Source organism: Cavia porcellus, unplaced genomic scaffold (assembly GCF_034190915.1).
Source record: "Cavia porcellus strain 051 isolate PalLab524CR breed Dunkin Hartley unplaced genomic scaffold, mCavPor4.1 scaffold_60, whole genome shotgun sequence".
Taxonomy (NCBI): Eukaryota; Metazoa; Chordata; class Mammalia; order Rodentia; family Caviidae; genus Cavia; species Cavia porcellus.
Window position 1 is genome coordinate 105,448 of NW_026947543.1, and position 18,322 is coordinate 123,769.

The following is an 18,322-nucleotide window of genomic DNA, read 5'->3' on the forward strand; positions in this document are numbered from 1 at the left end:
AAGATGGACTGGAACTCCCAAGGATCCATCCACCTCAGCCCCCAGATTGCTGGGAGTATAGGCATGAGGGACGATGCCAAGCATGTGCACAGAGATTCTTACATAATTTGTGAAATCCCACTACTGGTCTATAGGTAGCTTCTGTGCTTCAGGCTTTAGGAATATGCCTCTCTTTGTATTGGCTCCCCTTGTTCAGGTGTCCATTTCTATTGTGATAAGCTCCAAGGCCCCAGGCAAGGGAGTGGCTGCCCTTCCTCTGGTGTGTCCTTGGATGATTACAGTCTTTGATGAACAGGGTTCAAATATATTGGATCCTGTGCATTTGAAGAGGAAATGAGTAAAGTTTCATGAGTTAATGTGGACATGCCAGGGAATTGAGGGGCCATGTTAGAGACAAAACTTCAGGCCATGGGCTGAAGGCTGAGGATTCTGTACCTCTAGCTTCTTGAATAGTGGGCCTGCTGAGCAATTGTGTGCTCTCAAATGTAATTTGATGGGTTTTGTTTTAATTTATTTTGCTTTTGCTTTGGTTTTTTACATGGAAGGAACTGTACCATGGTTTGAAGAAGCTGGAGTGTCTTACCTAAGAGAAATTTGCAAAAAGGGACAATTCAGCAGCCAAGAATTTCTCAAATGCCCTTGGCGTTTTAAAAAAAGTGACATCAAGTTGAGTGTGTCATGTCCATGTCTCTTTACAAAAGATTTTACCTCCTATTTGATAGGAATTACTGTTTCTTTGAAAGGTCAACCTGCACTGAAATAAAGATAATCCCTCCTTTCCTCATTCTGCTTGAAACCACATCCTTTGTTATTTGTATTTTCTTATGCAGCAACACTTGGAGATGACTACAGCGAGAGTTTCCCATTGGTGGAATTTCCACGGAGACACATGAAGTAATACTGCACAACTTCAAGTTAAATGCACTGTCCCTTGACAATGGCAAGTCTGAGCAAATCTCTAGTAACTGAAAATCTTAGAAAGTCTGAATGTGAGTGAATGAAAATGGGCCTCTCCACATTTGGACAGGGCCTCTCCTGAAGCACACATTTGTGGAAAAAGTAATTATGAGAGACGAATGAACTCCCAAAACGGAATGGAAATTTTCTTGTTTAGGCCTGGAACGCTATGGCCTGCAGCCCTGTGGTTCTAACTGGATGAGCAAAGTGTCAGCAGAGGTCAAAGTAAAACACACACCATTTAGTGAACTCGATATTTAACCAGGTGTCCAGAGTAGTGGCAAACTGTACTTGTGTCAATTTGCTCAAATCCTGTCTTCACAAGAAAGTAAATTCCAGCACGACCAGTGACTAGAGGAGGACACATTTCAAAGGACTTATAAAAAGTCCAACCCTGAACTTAGCCCAACACTGAATTTAGATGAAAAGTAGCAGAGTCTGTTAGTCTTTCAAGTTTTAATAGGAGAAACTTATAGCATGTAATAGCTGTTACATGAATAACTTCAGAGCTTTTGGAGAGGTCGAAATCACTATGAGTGAGGGCTTCCCTGACTCACAAAGTGAAAAATAGGAAAACAAACAATTTGCAAAACCAATCAACCAATTAAATACAAACACTAAGTCCAAAGGGTTTCACTGGTTTTAAAACCACTTATGGAATGCACAACTATTGATGAGGCTTACTCTGCATTCTGCTTTACTCAGGCCTGGTACATGAGCAACTGTGAAAGCAAAATTCAAAATGTTATGTGAAGTGACCATTTCATTGTTGAAACCATGACCCAATAGACATTTTCTCTTTTGAAACTTCGTACATTATCCATATATGTTCTCAAAGGGAAGGAATACAAAGGGAAGGATTTAGGTGAATTATTTTTTTTAGTATTTTGTGTTCCACCAGATTTATTTGAAGATCTCCTGTCCTGCATCCACTCCCCAATGCAAAAGGCCACACATAGGACAACCCACATGAGAACTTCACTTCTACAGCCTGATTATATCATCATGAGAATATAATTTTCCTTTCATCATCAAAGATTTTTACATCAGATTAACCAGCTCTCTTGCTTGCCAATGTTTTTCCCTGGTTTTTGTACCTTGAAATGGGTGTGCACTCTTCCCAGCCTTGATCTCCATCTTCCCCCATATTTCCAAACATATTCATCTGGGAAACATGTAAAGATCTTATTCGGGGCTTGTTTCATTGTTTTCAAATATCTGCCCTTGAAATTCAACTTCCACCACTGTCTCTCATATCCAAAGCTATGTGCTTGCAGAGGATTTCTGCTGAGAAATTTCACAGAAAGCTCTTATACTGCAGGTGAATGATGCCAGCAAGTCTTGACTGAATAGCTTAGGGAACAGGACTCAGCCAAATGACTGACATGACAAGGGAAAAGCGTATGCTCAAGGATAGGACATGGCAGAGGTCATCTGCCAGGCCCTGGCATATTTAATATCCCATTGAAAGTACATCAATGTGTAGATTGGCAAGCATTTCCATCCACAAATTCTGAGCAGTGAAGCCTTCAGAGAGAATATTGTGGCATACCAGGCCAAGAATATTCATCCTATTTAAATCTTGCCCTACAAGGTCCTCTGTGCCACTGAGGTCTCCATGGCAACACCCAGCATTGTGACTCAGGTCTCCTACTGCACACTTGTATCCTAGAGCCTAAATTCCAGCTCACAATGGTGCGCAGCCAATCACAGCCCATTGTGGTTGCCTGGCAACCACAAGCTTGTGGATTTCTGTGAACTGTTTCAGCCCAACTCTGCAGCTTTCCACCTCATACAACCACAGCCATTCCAATCATGCAGTATTTGATTAGCCTCTCTATGTTGCCTCAGAATTCTTTTTTTACAGTTGTAGTGATCAAGAAAATTTGACATATTTTGAGAAGTGGAGGGAAGTCATTGGAAAACCTTTTGGTACATCTGAGGTCTATGGGTTCCAAACTTGACTATCCCAGTCTTTTAAATTTTCAAACCTAGAGCCTAAAATCCACCTCACAGGGATGTTCAGCCAATCTCAGCCCAGTGTGGTTGCCTGGCAACCACAAGCCTGTGGATTTCTGTGAACAGTTTCAGCCCAACTCTGCAGCTTTCCACCTCATACAACCACAGCCATTCCAATCATGCAGTATTTGATTCACCTCTCTAAGTTGCCTCAGAATTTTCTTTGAACTTGTGGTGATCAAGCAAATTTGACATATTTTGACAAGTGGAGGGAAGTAATTGGCTCTGTCTTTAGCTCTGTTTGTGGTATATGGTGTCCAAAGGTGACTAGCCCGGTCTATTCAGTTAAAAAACTTAGAAAGCCAAATGTTTCAAGGGAGGAAAGAAAATGCCACAATGATTTGGGTTCTGCCAAGTTTCTGGTTGCTTGGGAAGCAAACCTGCAAACCATACATGCAGTCTCTGCTGGATTACTGCCACCATGGTAGTATCAGTTAGCACTAAAAGCCAGCAACCAGAAGATGAGACCCAAAATGAAAGTGAATCCTTGCAGTGCATGAATATTTGGATTGCCTGCTTCAAGTATCCAGCTTCCTTGGGGTTCACTTGTTTGCAAACGCCTATTTCAAGGAGGTCTGCAGCCATTCCAGCATAAGCCTGAACACTAAACATGAGGTACTAGCTCAATATCTTATCACCAGCAGGTTTTCCCAGAATTCAACTGTAACATGGTGAAAGGGAAACCCTTAGAAAAGGGATGCAAATGCCCCTTTCACTAGAAATCCCAGGTATTTTCTCATGGCATGGAATATTTAGACTCCACAACTCATGTAGTGAACCCAGGGACCTAGACCAAGTGTGTCTAGTTTAATGTTGTCCTCTTTTTGGAAACAGCATCTTATGTAGTTGTTGAAAGAGGCCTTGAGATAAATTCGTAGCCCAAGATGGACTGGAACTCCCAAGGATCCATCCACCTCAGCCCCCAGATTGCTGGGAGTATAGGCATGAGGGACGATGCCAAGCATGTGCACAGAGATTCTTACATAATTTGTGAAATCCCACTACTGGTCTATAGGTAGCTTCTGTGCTTCAGGCTTTAGGAATATGCCTCTCTTTGTATTGGCTCCCCTTGTTCAGGTGTCCATTTCTATTGTGATAAGCTCCAAGGCCCCAGGCAAGGGAGTGGCTGCCCTTCCTCTGGTGTGTCCTTGGATGATTACAGTCTTTGATGAACAGGGTTCAAATATATTGGATCCTGTGCATTTGAAGAGGAAATGAGTAAAGTTTCATGAGTTAATGTGGACATGCCAGGGAATTGAGGGGCCATGTTAGAGACAAAACTTCAGGCCATGGGCTGAAGGCTGAGGATTCTGTACCTCTAGCTTCTTGAATAGTGGGCCTGCTGAGCAATTGTGTGCTCTCAAATGTAATTTGATGGGTTTTGTTTTAATTTATTTTGCTTTTGCTTTGGTTTTTTACATGGAAGGAACTGTACCATGGTTTGAAGAAGCTGGAGTGTCTTACCTAAGAGAAATTTGCAAAAAGGGACAATTCAGCAGCCAAGAATTTCTCAAATGCCCTTGGCGTTTTAAAAAAAGTGACATCAAGTTGAGTGTGTCATGTCCATGTCTCTTTACAAAAGATTTTACCTCCTATTTGATAGGAATTACTGTTTCTTTGAAAGGTCAACCTGCACTGAAATAAAGATAATCCCTCCTTTCCTCATTCTGCTTGAAACCACATCCTTTGTTATTTGTATTTTCTTATGCAGCAACACTTGGAGATGACTACAGCGAGAGTTTCCCATTGGTGGAATTTCCACGGAGACACATGAAGTAATACTGCACAACTTCAAGTTAAATGCACTGTCCCTTGACAATGGCAAGTCTGAGCAAATCTCTAGTAACTGAAAATCTTAGAAAGTCTGAATGTGAGTGAATGAAAATGGGCCTCTCCACATTTGGACAGGGCCTCTCCTGAAGCACACATTTGTGGAAAAAGTAATTATGAGAGACGAATGAACTCCCAAAACGGAATGGAAATTTTCTTGTTTAGGCCTGGAACGCTATGGCCTGCAGCCCTGTGGTTCTAACTGGATGAGCAAAGTGTCAGCAGAGGTCAAAGTAAAACACACACCATTTAGTGAACTCGATATTTAACCAGGTGTCCAGAGTAGTGGCAAACTGTACTTGTGTCAATTTGCTCAAATCCTGTCTTCACAAGAAAGTAAATTCCAGCACGACCAGTGACTAGAGGAGGACACATTTCAAAGGACTTATAAAAAGTCCAACCCTGAACTTAGCCCAACACTGAATTTAGATGAAAAGTAGCAGAGTCTGTTAGTCTTTCAAGTTTTAATAGGAGAAACTTATAGCATGTAATAGCTGTTACATGAATAACTTCAGAGCTTTTGGAGAGGTCGAAATCACTATGAGTGAGGGCTTCCCTGACTCACAAAGTTAAAAATAGGAAAACAAACAATTTGCAAAACCAATCAACCAATTAAATACAAACACTAAGTCCAAAGGGTTTCACTGGTTTTAAAACCACTTATGGAATGCACAACTATTGATGAGGCTTACTCTGCATTCTGCTTTACTCAGGCCTGGTACATGAGCAACTGTGAAAGCAAAATTCAAAATGTTATGTGAAGTGACCATTTCATTGTTGAAACCATGACCCAATAGACATTTTCTCTTTTGAAACTTCATACATTATCCATATATGTTCTCAAAGGGAAGGAATACACAGGATTTAGGTGAATTATTTTTTTCAGTATTTTGTGTTCCACCAGATTTATTTGAAGATCTCCTGTCCTGCATCCACTGCCCAATGCAGAAGGCCACACATAGGACAACCCACATGAGAACTTCACTTCTACAACCTGATTATATCATCATGAGAATATAATTTTCCTTTCATCATCAAAGATTTTTACATCAGATTAACCAGCTCTCTTGCTTGCCCATGTTTTTCCCTGGTTTTTGTACCTTGAAATGGGTGTGCACTCTTCCCAGCCTTGATCTCCATCTTCCCCCATATTTCCAAACATATTCATCTGGGAAACATGTAAAGATCTTATTCGGGGCTTGTTTCATTGTTTTCAAATATCTGCCCTTGAAATTCAACTTCCACCACTGTCTCTCATATCCAAAGCTATGTGCTTGCAGAGGATTTCTGCTGAGAAATTTCACAGAAAGCTCTTATACTGCAGGTGAATGATGCCAGCAAGTCTTGACTGAATAGCTTAGGGAACAGGACTCAGCCAAATGACTGACATGACAAGGGAAAAGCGTATGCTCAAGGATAGGACATGGCAGAGGTCACCTGCCAGGCCCTGGCATATTTAATATCCCATTGAAAGTACATCAATGTGTAGATTGGCAAGCATTTCCATCCACAAATTCTGAGCAGTGAAGCCTTCGGAGATAGTATTGTAGCATACCAGGCCAAGAATATTCATCCTATTTAAATCTTGCCCTACAAGGTCCTCTGTGCCACTGAGGTCTCCATGGCAACGCCCAGCATTGTGACTCAGGTCTCCTACTGCACACTTGTATCCTAGAGCCTAAAGTCCAGCTCACAATGGTGCTCAGCCAATCACAGCCCATTGTGGTTGCCTGGCAACCACAAGCTTGTGGATTTCTGTGAACAGTTTCAGCCCAACTCTGCAGCTTTCCACCTCATACAACCACAGCCATTCCAATCATGCAGTATTTGATTAACCTCTCTAAGTTGCCTCAGAATTTTCTTTGAACTTGTGGTGATCAAGCAAATTTGACATATTTTGACAAGTGGAGGGAAGTAATTGGCTCTGTCTTTAGCTCTGTTTGTGGTATATGGTGTCCAAAGATGACTAGCCCAGTCTATTCAGTTATCAAACTTAGAAAGCCAAATGTTTCAAGGGAGGAAAGAAAATGCCACAATGATTTGGGTTCTGCCAAGTTTCTGGTGGCTTGGGAAGCAAACCTGCAAACCATACATGCAGTCTCTGCTGGATTACTGCCACCATGGTAGTATCAGTTAGCACTAAAAGCCAGCAACCAGAAGATGAGACCCAAAATGAAAGTGAATCCTTGCAGTGCATGAATATTTGGAGTGCCTGCTTCAACTATCCAGCTTCCTCGGGGTTCACTTGTCTGCAATCGCTATTTCAAGGAGGTCTGCAGCCATTCCAGCATAAGCCTGAACACTAAACATGAGGTACTAGCTCAATACCTTATCACCAGCAGGTTTTCCCAGAATTCAGCTGTAACATGGTGAAAGGGAAACCCTTAGAAAAGGGATGCAAATGCCCCTTTCACTAGAAATCCCAGGTATTTTCTCATGGCATGGAATATTTAGACTCCACAACTCATGTAGTGAACCCAGGGACCTAGACCAAGTGTGTGTAGTTTAATGTTGTCCTCTTTTTGGAAACAGCATCTTATGTAGTTGTTGAAAGAGGCCTTGAGATAAATTCGTAGCCCAAGATGGACTGGAACTCCCAAGGATCCATCCACCTCAGCCCCCAGATTGCTGGGATTATAGGCATGAGGGACCATGCCAAGCATGTGCACAGAGATTCTTACATAATTTGTGAAATCCCACTACTGGTCTATAGGTAGCCTCTGTGCTTCAGGCTTTAGGAATATGCCTCTCTTTGTCTTGGCTCCCCTTGTTCAGGTGTCCATTTCTATTGTGATAAGCTCCAAGGCCCCAGGCAAGGGAGTGGCTGCCCTTCCTCTGGTGTGTCCTTGGGTGATTACAGCCTTGGATGAACAGGGTTCAAATATATTGGATCCTGTGCATTTGAAGAGGAAATGAGTAAAGTTTCATGAGTTAATGTGGACATGCCAGGGAATTGAGGGGCCATGATAGAGACAAAACTTCAGGCCATGTGCTGAAGGCTGAGGATTCTGTACATCTAGCTTCTTGAATAGTGGGCCTGCTGAGCAATTGTGTGCTCTCAAATGTAATTTGATGGGTTTTGTTTTAATTTATTTTGTTTTTTGCTTTGGTTTTTTACATGGAAGGAACTGTACCATGGTTTGAAGAAGCTGGAGTGTCTTACCTAAGAGAAATTTGAAAAAAGGAACAATTCAGCAGCCAAGAATTTCTCAAATGCCCTTGGCGTTTTAAAAAAAGTGACATCAAGTTGAGTGTGTCATGTCCATGTGTCTTTACAAAAGATTTTACCTCCTATTTGATAGGAATTACTGTTTCTTTGAAAGGTCAACCTGCACTGAAATAAAGATAATCCCTCCTTTCCTCATTCTGCTTGAAACCACATCCTTTGTTAGTTATATTTTCTTACGCAGCAACACTTGGAGAGGACTACAGCGAGAGTTTCCCATTGGTGGAATTTCCACGGAGACACATGAAGTAATACTGCACAATTTCAAGTGAAGTGCACTGTCCCTTGACAATGGCAAGTCTGGGCAAATCTCTAGTAACTGAAAATCTTAGAAAGTCTGAAAGTGAGTGAATGAAAATGGGCCTCTCCACATTTGGACAGGGCCTCTCCTGAAGCACACATTTGTTGAAAATGTAATTATGAGAGACGAATGAACTCCCAAAACGGAATGGAAATTTTCTTGTTTAGGCCTGGAACGCTATGGCCTGCAGCCCTGTGGTTCTAACTGGATGAGCAAAGTGTCAGCAGAGGTCAAAGTAAAACACACACCATTTAGTGAACTCGATATTTAACCAGGTGTCCAGAGTAGTGGCAAACTGTACTTGTGTCAATTTGCTCAAATCCTGTCTTCACAAGAAAGTAAATTCCAGCACGACCAGTGACTAGAGGAGGACACATTTCAAAGGACTTATAAAAAGTCCAACCCTGAACTTAGCCCAACACTGAATTTAGATGAAAAGTAGCAGAGTCTGTTAGTCTTTCAAGTTTTAATAGGAGAAACTTATAGCATATAATAGCTGTTACATGAATAACTTCAGAGCTTTTGGAGAGGTCGAAATCACTATGAGTGAGGGCTTCCCTGACTCACAAAGTTAAAAATAGGAAAACAAACAATTTGCAAAACCAATCAACCAATTAAATACAAACACTAAGTCCAAAGGGTTTCACTGGTTTTAAAACCACTTATGGAATGCACAACTATTGATGAGGCTTACTCTGCATTCTGCTTTACTCAGGCCTGGTACATGAGCAACTGTGAAAGCAAAATTCAAAATGTTATGTGAAGTGACCATTTCATTGTTGAAACCATGACCCAATAGACATTTTCTCTTTTGAAACTTCGTACATTATCCATATATGTTCTCAAAGGGAAGGAATACACAGGATTTAGGTGAATTATTTTTTTCAGTATTTTGTGTTCCACCAGATTTATTTGAAGATCTCCTGTCCTGCATCCACTGCCCAATGCAGAAGGCCACACATAGGACAACCCACATGAGAACTTCACTTCTACAGCCTGATTATATCATCATGAGAATATAATTTTCCTTTCATCATCAAAGATTTTTACATCAGATTAACCAGCTCTCTTGCTTGCCCATGTTTTTCCCTGGTTTTTGTACCTTGAAATGGGTGTGCACTCTTCCCAGCCTTGATCTCCATCTTCCCCCATATTTCCAAACATATTCATCTGGGAAACATGTAAAGATCTTATTCGGGGCTTGTTTCATTGTTTTCAAATATCTGCCCTTGAAATTCAACTTCCACCACTGTCTCTCATATCCAAAGCTATGTGCTTGCAGAGGATTTCTGCTGAGAAATTTCACAGAAAGATCTTATACTGCAGGTGAATGATGCCAGCAAGTCTTGACTGAATAGCTTAGGGAACAGGACTCAGCCAAATGACTGACATGACAAGGGAAAAGCGTATGCTCAAGGATAGGACATGGCAGAGGTCATCTGCCAGGCCCTGGCATATTTAATATCCCATTGAAAGTACATCAATGTGTAGATTGGCAAGCATTTCCATCCACAAATTCTGAGCAGTGAAGCCTTCGGAGATAGTATTGTAGCATACCAGGCCAAGAATATTCATCCTATTTAAATCTTGCCCTACAAGGTCCTCTGTGCCACTGAGGTCTCCATGGCAACGCCCAGCATTGTGACTCAGGTCTCCTACTGCACACTTGTATCCTAGAGCCTAAAGTCCAGCTCACAATGGTGCTCAGCCAATCACAGCCCATTGTGGTTGCCTGGCAACCACAAGCTTGTGGATTTCTGTGAACAGTTTCAGCCCAACTCTGCAGCTTTCCACCTCATACAACCACAGCCATTCCAATCATGCAGTATTTGATTAACCTCTCTAAGTTGCCTCAGAATTTTCTTTGAACTTGTGGTGATCAAGCAAATTTGACATATTTTGACAAGTGGAGGGAAGTAATTGGCTCTGTCTTTAGCTCTGTTTGTGGTATATGGTGTCCAAAGATGACTAGCCCAGTCTATTCAGTTATCAAACTTAGAAAGCCAAATGTTTCAAGGGAGGAAAGAAAATGCCACAATGATTTGGGTTCTGCCAAGTTTCTGGTGGCTTGGGAAGCAAACCTGCAAACCATACATGCAGTCTCCGCTGGATTACTGCCACCATGGTAGTATCAGTTAGCACTAAAAGCCAGCAACCAGAAGATGAGACCCAAAATGAAAGTGAATCCTTGCAGTGCATGAATATTTGGAGTGCCTGCTTCAACTATCCAGCTTCCTCGGGGTTCACTTGTCTGCAATCGCTATTTCAAGGAGGTCTGCAGCCATTCCAGCATAAGCCTGAACACTAAACATGAGGTACTAGCTCAATACCTTATCACCAGCAGGTTTTCCCAGAATTCAGCTGTAACATGGTGAAAGGGAAACCCTTAGAAAAGGGATGCAAATGCCCCTTTCACTAGAAATCCCAGGTATTTTCTCATGGCATGGAATATTTAGACTCCACAACTCATGTAGTGAACCCAGGGACCTAGACCAAGTGTGTGTAGTTTAATGTTGTCCTCTTTTTGGAAACAGCATCTTATGTAGTTGTTGAAAGAGGCCTTGAGATAAATTCGTAGCCCAAGATGGACTGGAACTCCCAAGGATCCATCCACCTCAGCCCCCAGATTGCTGGGATTATAGGCATGAGGGACCATGCCAAGCATGTGCACAGAGATTCTTACATAATTTGTGAAATCCCACTACTGGTCTATAGGTAGCCTCTGTGCTTCAGGCTTTAGGAATATGCCTCTCTTTGTTTTGGCTCCCCTTGTTCAGGTGTCCATTTCTATTGTGATAAGCTCCAAGGCCCCAGGCAAGGGAGTGGCTGCCCTTCCTCTGGTGTGTCCTTGGGTGATTACAGCCTTGGATGAACAGGGTTCAAATATATTGGATCCTGTGCATTTGAAGAGGAAATGAGTAAAGTTTCATGAGTTAATGTGGACATGCCAGGGAATTGAGGGGCCATGATAGAGACAAAACTTCAGGCCATGTGCTGAAGGCTGAGGATTCTGTACATCTAGCTTCTTGAATAGTGGGCCTGCTGAGCAATTGTGTGCTCTCAAATGTAATTTGATGGGTTTTGTTTTAATTTATTTTGTTTTTACTTTTATTTTTTACATGGAAGGAACTGTACCATGGTTTGAAGAAGCTGGAGTGTCTTACCTAAGAGAAATTTGCAAAAAGGGACAATTCAGCAGCCAAGAATTTCTCAAATGCCCTTGGCGTTTTAAAAAAAGTGACATCAAGTTGAGTGTGTCATGTCCATGTCTCTTTACAAAAGATTTTACCTCCTATTTGATAGGAATTACTGTTTCTTTGAAAGGTCAACCTGCACTGAAATAAAGATAATCCCTCCTTTCCTCATTCTGCTTGAAACCACATCCTTTGTTAGTTATATTTTCTTACGCAGCAACACTTGGAGAGGACTACAGCGAGAGTTTCCCATTGGTGGAATTTCCACGGAGACACATGAAGTAATACTGCACAATTTCAAGTGAAGTGCACTGTCCCTTGACAATGGCAAGTCTGGGCAAATCTCTAGTAACTGAAAATCTTAGAAAGTCTGAAAGTGAGTGAATGAAAATGGGCCTCTCCACATTTGGACAGGGCCTCTCCTGAAGCACACATTTGTGGAAAAAGTAATTATGAGAGACGAATGAACTCCCAAAACGAAATGGAAATTTTCTTGTTTAGGCCTGGAACGCTATGGCCTGCAGCCCTGTGGTTCTAACTGGATGAGCAAAGTGTCAGCAGAGGTCAAAGTAAAACACACACCATTTAGTGAACTCGATATTTAACCAGGTGTCCAGAGTAGTGGCAAACTGTACTTGTGTCAATTTGCTCAAATCCTGTCTTCACAAGAAAGTAAATTCCAGCACGACCAGTGACTAGAGGAGGACACATTTCAAAGGACTTATAAAAAGTCCAACCCTGAACTTAGCCCAACACTGAATTTAGATGAAAAGTAGCAGAGTCTGTTAGTCTTTCAAGTTTTAATAGGAGAAACTTATAGCATGTAATAGCTGTTACATGAATAACTTCAGAGCTTTTGGAGAGGTCGAAATCACTATGAGTGAGGGCTTCCCTGACTCACAAAGTTAAAAATAGGAAAACAAACAATTTGCAAAACCAATCAACCAATTAAATACAAACACTAAGTCCAAAGGGTTTCACTGGTTTTAAAACCACTTATGGAATGCACAACTATTGATGAGGCTTACTCTGCATTCTGCTTTACTCAGGCCTGGTACATGAGCAACTGTGAAAGCAAAATTCAAAATGTTATGTGAAGTGACCATTTCATTGTTGAAACCATGACCCAATAGACATTTTCTCTTTTGAAACTTCGTACATTATCCATATATGTTCTCAAAGGGAAGGAATACACAGGATTTAGGTGAATTATTTTTTTCAGTATTTTGTGTTCCACCAGATTTATTTGAAGATCTCCTGTCCTGCATCCACTGCCCAATGCAGAAGGCCACACATAGGACAACCCACATGAGAACTTCACTTCTACAGCCTGATTATATCATCATGAGAATATAATTTTCCTTTCATCATCAAAGATTTTTACATCAGATTAACCAGCTCTCTTGCTTGCCCATGTTTTTCCCTGGTTTTTGTACCTTGAAATGGGTGTGCACTCTTCCCAGCCTTGATCTCCATCTTCCCCCATATTTCCAAACATATTCATCTGGGAAACATGTAAAGATCTTATTCGGGGCTTGTTTCATTGTTTTCAAATATCTGCCCTTGAAATTCAACTTCCACCACTGTCTCTCATATCCAAAGCTATGTGCTTGCAGAGGATTTCTGCTGAGAAATTTCACAGAAAGCTCTTATACTGCAGGTGAATGATGCCAGCAAGTCTTGACTGAATAGCTTAGGGAACAGGACTCAGCCAAATGACTGACATGACAAGGGAAAAGCGTATGCTCAAGGATAGGACATGGCAGAGGTCATCTGCCAGGCCCTGGCATATTTAATATCCCATTGAAAGTACATCAATGTGTAGATTGGCAAGCATTTCCATCCACAAATTCTGAGCAGTGAAGCCTTCGGAGATAGTATTGTAGCATACCAGGCCAAGAATATTCATCCTATTTAAATCTTGCCCTACAAGGTCCTCTGTGCCACTGAGGTCTCCATGGCAACGCCCAGCATTGTGACTCAGGTCTCCTACTGCACACTTGTATCCTAGAGCCTAAAGTCCAGCTCACAATGGTGCTCAGCCAATCACAGCCCATTGTGGTTGCCTGGCAACCACAAGCTTGTGGATTTCTGTGAACAGTTTCAGCCCAACTCTGCAGCTTTCCACCTCATACAACCACAGCCATTCCAATCATGCAGTATTTGATTAACCTCTCTAAGTTGCCTCAGAATTTTCTTTGAACTTGTGGTGATCAAGCAAATTTGACATATTTTGACAAGTGGAGGGAAGTAATTGGCTCTGTCTTTAGCTCTGTTTGTGGTATATGGTGTCCAAAGATGACTAGCCCAGTCTATTCAGTTATCAAACTTAGAAAGCCAAATGTTTCAAGGGAGGAAAGAAAATGCCACAATGATTTGGGTTCTGCCAAGTTTCTGGTGGCTTGGGAAGCAAACCTGCAAACCATACATGCAGTCTCCGCTGGATTACTGCCACCATGGTAGTATCAGTTAGCACTAAAAGCCAGCAACCAGAAGATGAGACCCAAAATGAAAGTGAATCCTTGCAGTGCATGAATATTTGGAGTGCCTGCTTCAACTATCCAGCTTCCTCGGGGTTCACTTGTCTGCAATCGCTATTTCAAGGAGGTCTGCAGCCATTCCAGCATAAGCCTGAACACTAAACATGAGGTACTAGCTCAATACCTTATCACCAGCAGGTTTTCCCAGAATTCAGCTGTAACATGGTGAAAGGGAAACCCTTAGAAAAGGGATGCAAATGCCCCTTTCACTAGAAATCCCAGGTATTTTCTCATGGCATGGAATATTTAGACTCCACAACTCATGTAGTGAACCCAGGGACCTAGACCAAGTGTGTGTAGTTTAATGTTGTCCTCTTTTTGGAAACAGCATCTTATGTAGTTGTTGAAAGAGGCCTTGAGATAAATTCGTAGCCCAAGATGGACTGGAACTCCCAAGGATCCATCCACCTCAGCCCCCAGATTGCTGGGATTATAGGCATGAGGGACCATGCCAAGCATGTGCACAGAGATTCTTACATAATTTGTGAAATCCCACTACTGGTCTATAGGTAGCCTCTGTGCTTCAGGCTTTAGGAATATGCCTCTCTTTGTTTTGGCTCCCCTTGTTCAGGTGTCCATTTCTATTGTGATAAGCTCCAAGGCCCCAGGCAAGGGAGTGGCTGCCCTTCCTCTGGTGTGTCCTTGGGTGATTACAGCCTTGGATGAACAGGGTTCAAATATATTGGATCCTGTGCATTTGAAGAGGAAATGAGTAAAGTTTCATGAGTTAATGTGGACATGCCAGGGAATTGAGGGGCCATGATAGAGACAAAACTTCAGGCCATGTGCTGAAGGCTGAGGATTCTGTACATCTAGCTTCTTGAATAGTGGGCCTGCTGAGCAATTGTGTGCTCTCAAATGTAATTTGATGGGTTTTGTTTTAATTTATTTTGTTTTTACTTTTATTTTTTACATGGAAGGAACTGTACCATGGTTTGAAGAAGCTGGAGTGTCTTACCTAAGAGAAATTTGCAAAAAGGGACAATTCAGCAGCCAAGAATTTCTCAAATGCCCTTGGCGTTTTAAAAAAAGTGACATCAAGTTGAGTGTGTCATGTCCATGTCTCTTTACAAAAGATTTTACCTCCTATTTGATAGGAATTACTGTTTCTTTGAAAGGTCAACCTGCACTGAAATAAAGATAATCCCTCCTTTCCTCATTCTGCTTGAAACCACATCCTTTGTTAGTTATATTTTCTTATGCAGCAACACTTGGAGAGGACTACAGCGAGAGTTTCCCATTGGTGGAATTTCCACGGAGACACATGAAGTAATACTGCACAATTTCAAGTGAAGTGCACTGTCCCTTGACAATGGCAAGTCTGGGCAAATCTCTAGTAACTGAAAATCTTAGAAAGTCTGAAAGTGAGTGAATGAAAATGGGCCTCTCCACATTTGGACAGGGCCTCTCCTGAAGCACACATTTGTGGAAAAAGTAATTATGAGAGACGAATGAACTCCCAAAACGAAATGGAAATTTTCTTGTTTAGGCCTGGAACGCTATGGCCTGCAGCCCTGTGGTTCTAACTGGATGAGCAAAGTGTCAGCAGAGGTCAAAGTAAAACACACACCATTTAGTGAACTCGATATTTAACCAGGTGTCCAGAGTAGTGGCAAACTGTACTTGTGTCAATTTGCTCAAATCCTGTCTTCACAAGAAAGTAAATTCCAGCACGACCAGTGACTAGAGGAGGACACATTTCAAAGGACTTATAAAAAGTCCAACCCTGAACTTAGCCCAACACTGAATTTAGATGAAAAGTAGCAGAGTCTGTTAGTCTTTCAAGTTTTAATAGGAGAAACTTATAGCATGTAATAGCTGTTACATGAATAACTTCAGAGCTTTTGGAGAGGTCGAAATCACTATGAGTGAGGGCTTCCCTGACTCACAAAGTTAAAAATAGGAAAACAAACAATTTGCAAAACCAATCAACCAATTAAATACAAACACTAAGTCCAAAGGGTTTCACTGGTTTTAAAACCACTTATGGAATGCACAACTATTGATGAGGCTTACTCTGCATTCTGCTTTACTCAGGCCTGGTACATGAGCAACTGTGAAAGCAAAATTCAAAATGTTATGTGAAGTGACCATTTCATTGTTGAAACCATGACCCAATAGACATTTTCTCTTTTGAAACTTCGTACATTATCCATATATGTTCTCAAAGGGAAGGAATACACAGGATTTAGGTGAATTATTTTTTTCAGTATTTTGTGTTCCACCAGATTTATTTGAAGATCTCCTGTCCTGCATCCACTGCCCAATGCAGAAGGCCACACATAGGACAACCCACATGAGAACTTCACTTCTACAGCCTGATTATATCATCATGAGAATATAATTTTCCTTTCATCATCAAAGATTTTTACATCAGATTAACCAGCTCTCTTGCTTGCCCATGTTTTTCCCTGGTTTTTGTACCTTGAAATGGGTGTGCACTCTTCCCAGCCTTGATCTCCATCTTCCCCCATATTTCCAAACATATTCATCTGGGAAACATGTAAAGATCTTATTCGGGGCTTGTTTCATTGTTTTCAAATATCTGCCCTTGAAATTCAACTTCCACCACTGTCTCTCATATCCAAAGCTATGTGCTTGCAGAGGATTTCTGCTGAGAAATTTCACAGAAAGCTCTTATACTGCAGGTGAATGATGCCAGCAAGTCTTGACTGAATAGCTTAGGGAACAGGACTCAGCCAAATGACTGACATGACAAGGGAAAAGCGTATGCTCAAGGATAGGACATGGCAGAGTTCATCTGCCAGGCCCTGGCATATTTAATATCCCATTGAAAGTACATCAATGTGTAGATTGGCAAGCATTTCCATCCACAAATTCTGAGCAGTGAAGCCTTCAGAGAGAATATTGTGGCATACCAGGCCAAGAATATTCATCCTATTTAAATCTTGCCCTACAAGGTCCTCTGTGCCACTGAGGTCTCCATGGCAACGCCCAGCATTGTGACTCAGGTCTCCTACTGCACACTTGTATCCTAGAACCTAAAGTCCAGCTCAAAATGGTGCTCAGCCAATCACAGCCCATTGTGGTTGCCTGGCAACCACAAGCTTGTGGATTTCTGTGAACTGTTTCAGCCCAACTCTGCAGCTTTCCACCTCATACAACCACAGCCATTCCAATCATGCAGTATTTGATTAGCCTCTCTATGTTGCCTCAGAATTTTTTTTTTACAGTTGTAGTGATCAAGAAAATTTGACATATTTTGAGAAGTGGAGGGAAGTAATTGGAAAACCTTTTGGTATGTCTGAGGTCTATGGGTTCCAAACTTGACTATCCCAGTCTTTTAAATTTTCAAACCTAGAGCCTAAAATCCACCTCACAGGGATGTTCAGCCAATCTCAGCCCAGTGTGGTTGCCTGGCAACCACAAGCCTGTGGATTTCTGTGAACAGTTTCAGCCCAACTCTGCAGCTTTCCACCTCATACAACCACAGTCATTCCAATCATGCAGTATTTGATTAACCTCTCTAAGTTGCCTCAGAATTTTCTTTGAACCTGTGGTGATCAAGCAAATTTGACATATTTTGACAAGTGGAGGGAAGTAATTGGCTCTGTCTTTAGCTCTGTTTGTGGTATATGGTGTCCAAAGATGACTAGCCCAGTCTATTCAGTTATCAAACTTAGAAAGCCAAATGTTTCAAGGGAGGAAAGAAAATGCCACAATGATTTGGGTTCTGCCAAGTTTCTGGTGGCTTGGGAAGCAAACCTGCAAACCATACATGCAGTCTCCGCTGGATTACTGCCACCATGGTAGTATCAGTTAGCACTAAAAGCCAGCAACCAGAAGATGAGACCCAAAATGAAAGTGAATCCTTGCAGTGCATGAATATTTGGAGTGCCTGCTTCAACTATCCAGCTTCCTCGGGGTTCACTTGTCTGCAATCGCTATTTCAAGGAGGTCTGCAGCCATTCCAGCATAAGCCTGAACACTAAACATGAGGTACTAGCTCAATACCTTATCACCAGCAGGTTTTCCCAGAATTCAGCTGTAACATGGTGAAAGGGAAACCCTTAGAAAAGGGATGCAAATGCCCCTTTCACTAGAAATCCCAGGTATTTTCTCATGGCATGGAATATTTAGACTCCACAACTCATGTAGTGAACCCAGGGACCTAGACCAAGTGTGTGTAGTTTAATGTTGTCCTCTTTTTGGAAACAGCATCTTATGTAGTTGTTGAAAGAGGCCTTGAGATAAATTCGTAGCCCAAGATGGACTGGAACTCCCAAGGATCCAT